This window comes from Belonocnema kinseyi, chromosome 6 (assembly GCF_010883055.1).
Source record: "Belonocnema kinseyi isolate 2016_QV_RU_SX_M_011 chromosome 6, B_treatae_v1, whole genome shotgun sequence".
Taxonomy (NCBI): domain Eukaryota; kingdom Metazoa; phylum Arthropoda; class Insecta; order Hymenoptera; family Cynipidae; genus Belonocnema; species Belonocnema kinseyi.
The window spans coordinates 125826377-125830343 of NC_046662.1; the positions used below are offsets into that span (position 1 = coordinate 125826377).

Sequence of the window (3967 nt, forward strand, 5' to 3'; positions counted from 1 at the left end):
CACTGTTAGAAAAAATTTGTACAACGTCACACCGAAGTGCGAAGTTGTAATGATACGATGCGATGTTTTGGTGCGAAAAAGCATTTTTGCTAATAAAATGCACTTCTTCAGTATAAAGTTGGTAATTTTACGAACTCTCAACTTCCCAGTGTTAAAAATACTAACGAATTACACCAAGGAGATGTGAAAGTCTTAATCTAAACGTAAAATTTCTCTGGACAGTGTGAAATCAAACACTAAGCCGATGGGAGAATAGTACATTTCGATACGTGTGTGGGAGGTGATTATTTAGCGAACGAGACGTTTTTCGCACGAGCGAAGCTATTGAGAAAAGTCTCATTCGCTAAAAATCACCTCTCACACAAATATCGAACAGTATTTTATACTACAAAAGGCGAAAAAATCATGTCAAAGTTGACATTTTGAGGTTAGAGTGGTATAAACAAACAATCGACACTATGCGGTGCGAAAACTAACACCCATAAGTTTCTTTGCGCACGCACGCGCATTTAACTTGTGTAGGCTTGTGCGAGCCGACCAAGGTCACATCTTCCCATTTCATTGTTGCATTGTTTTGTATATTTTGTGTTTTCCGGTCTGGGGGTAGCTACGGGTGTTTTTCTTTTGGCGTGTCGGTGAGTCGAGAATGTTGTTGCTCTGTTAAATGTTGCAAAGACCAGCATCGTGTAAAACCGAAAATGCACAAGCCAGAATCCGAGCTCTCCTGACTTATTGAATGAGGATCTAGCTGCTCCTCAAAAAATGCAAAGTTGAAACCAACTAAATGAATTTTTAAATAAAACAAATGACATTTCAGAGAAGAAGAATAATTTTCCACTAAAGAAGTTAGAAGATAAATTTATAATGAAAAAGATAACTTTTCAAGGAAAAAATTTCAACGAAATTGTTCAATTTTCATCTTTAGAAATGAATTTTAAACTGACACAATAAGCATTAAACCAAAAATGGACTAGTTAAATTTTTAGATAAAAAATGGAATTTTCAACAAAAGAAATTAATTTTTAAGTAAAAAGATTAAATCTCAACAAAAAATGGAACAATTAAATTTGCATTTAAAAAATTAATTTTGAATGAAAAAACCATTAAATCAACAACAAAATAGTCTAATTTTTAACCAAAGAAATGTATTTACGTACAAAAAGACTTCTTCCAAAAAAGACGAAAATTGCACAAAAATACATGAATTTTCAACTACATAACTAAAAAATAATGTTACAAGGAAAAATTGAATGGTTAAATTTTCAGTTAAAAATAATTATCAACCCCAAAAAATCAAAGTTTCAAAAAAATATTTAAATTTTCAAACAGAAAACCGAATTTGCAAACAAATAATTACCTACAGAAAACAGAAATTCAAAATTTTAAAAATCAATTTTTAAAAAAACGAATTTTAAACAAAATAGATAAATTTTCAAAGAAAAACGGTTACATTTTCATTTTTAAAAATAAATTGACAACAAAAAATTTTTAATCAAAATAGTTTAATTTCCAAAAAAATACATGAACTTTCAACCATTTCAAACGAAAAGAAAAGAAGTTTTATCAAAAAATGCATTTTCAACAAAAGAAATGATTTTTTAATTAAAATAAATTAATTTTCAAACAAGAAGAACAAATTTCTACCAAAAATGATTTTTTTTTTTTGAGAATGGTCAATTTTCAGTATAAGAAAATATTTTTTCAACTAAAAAAATTCGAATTTTCAACAAGACAGTTAAATTATCAACCAAAAAATTAATTTTCAGACGAGAACAATTATTTCCAATTGAAAAAAGATGAATTTAGAACTAAAAAAATAATATAAAAAAACTTCAACAAAATCCTTAAATTTTTAACTCTAAAAATGAATATTAAAACCAAAAAATAAGTATTTAACCAAAAATAGAATAGTTACATTTTCAGATAAAAAATTTAATTTTTTGCAACATAGTTTAATTTTCAATGCAAGAAATGAATTTGCTACTGAAAAATATTTGGAATAGAAAAAAATCGAATTTACAACAGAATAGTTAAATTTTTAAACATATAGTTGGATTTTCGATTTAAAAACATACATTTTTTACGAACAATGGAAAGCAATGAATTCGGCAAGAAAATTGAGAAAAGAACAGAACATTTTTTTATTATTTTGTACAAATTTTAAAAGGGTTGTAATGGTGTGTATAGAAAAATTTTGCAATTTTACCATGTTATATATAATTTTAGAAAAAATAAAGAACTTAATTCTTATCTAGCCTTCTCGAGCAATTTTGTTACACAATTTCTTTTTAAGTTTATGTTAGTTAAAAAAATGTGCTTTCCAATTTTAGTAAGTTTAGGAGATATTTAGAAATTTTGCAACGATTCAAAAATAACTAAAACTTGTAATAATTTGTTAAGAATGTTGTATGGCTTCACTGTCAGACATTTTATACCAAAAGAATAGAAGTTTTATCCAAAAATGCATTTTCAACCAAAGAAATTAATTTTTAATTAAAATGATGAATTTTTAAGAAGAACAAGAATTTTCTACCGTGAAAGATTAATTTTTAACTGAGAAAGGTCAATTTTCTAGAAAAAATAAAACAACACATTTTCAACAAAATTGTTAAATTTTCAAATTAAATAAATTTTGAACCAAAAATGATACAGTGAAATTTTCACTATAAGAAAATTATTCTTTGACCTAAAAAAATCGAATTTTCGACAAAATGTTAAATAATTAACCAAAAAATAAATTTTCAAACAAAAAGAATTATTTCCTATTAGAAAATGATGAATTTTCAACTAAAAAAATAACTTAAAAAACATTCAACAAAATCGTTAAATCTTCTTTTTTTAAAAACGAATATTATCACTAGAAAATAAGTATTTAAACAAAAATAGAAGTTACGTTTTTAGATGAAAAATTTAATTTTTTTCAAAATAGTTTAATTTTCGATATAAGAAATTAATTTTTAACTGAAAAATATTTTGAATAAAAAAATCAAGTTTACAACAGAATAATTTAAGAGATATTAAGAAATTTTGAAATGATTAAAAAATAAGTAAAAGTTGTGACAATTTATCTAAAATTTTGTGTGGTTTCACTTTAAGCCATTTCATACCAAAAGAAAAGAAGTTTTATCCAAAAATGCATGTTCCACTAACGGAATTAATTTTGAATTAAAATAGATGAATTTCTAACAAGAAGAATAATTTTTTTCCACAAAAGATTAATTTTTAACTAAGAAAGATCAATTTTCAAGCAAAAATAAAACAACAAACTTTCAACAAAATTGTTAAATTTTCAAATAAAAAAATGTTTAACCAAAAATCATACAGTTAAATTTTCAGGATAAGAAAATGATTTTTTAACTATAAAAAGCGAATTTTCACCAAAAATGTTAAATTAACAACCCAAAAATCAATTGCAAAACAAGAAGAATCATTTTCTATGAGAAAAGGATCTATTTAAAAAAAAAAATTAATGAAAAAAAAGTTTAACAGAATCGTTAAATTTTCATATTTAAAAATGAACATTAAAAGTAAAAAATATGTATTTAACCAAAAATAGAATAATTACATTTTCAGACAAAAAATTTAATTTTCTGCAAAATAATTTTAATTTTTAATATTCAGCAATTTTGAAACGATATGAAAATAAATAAAACTTGTAACAATTTGTTAAGAATTTTTTATGATTCCACGAAAATGAAAAAAAAGGTTTCTAGGAATAATTGAAATAACTATTTATTTCAAAAAATTAATTTTAAAAGATCGTTTTAAAACGTTTTAAAAGGAATCTGAAAAATTTTTAAGGCAATTTTTGTTCGATTTCGCAGAATTAAAAGAAAATTAGGAAAAGTTTGAATTGTTTTTAAAGAATACAGTCTGTCAAGTTAAAGCGTGGGTGGCTTTACTCGCAGTCGGTAAGGTGTATCGACATGATTTTGGTGTCAAAATATTAAGAAGTGCTCCCTCTTTC

The 3967-nt window shown here is 24.5% G+C and overlaps 1 protein-coding gene across 1 annotated transcript in view; it reads right to left on the reverse strand.

Moving 5' to 3' along the window:
* The window catches only part of LOC117174188, a 1286801-nt gene that overhangs the window by 289208 nt on the left and 993626 nt on the right, over window positions 1–3967 (reverse strand). The gene's annotated exons all lie outside the window — the stretch shown is intronic.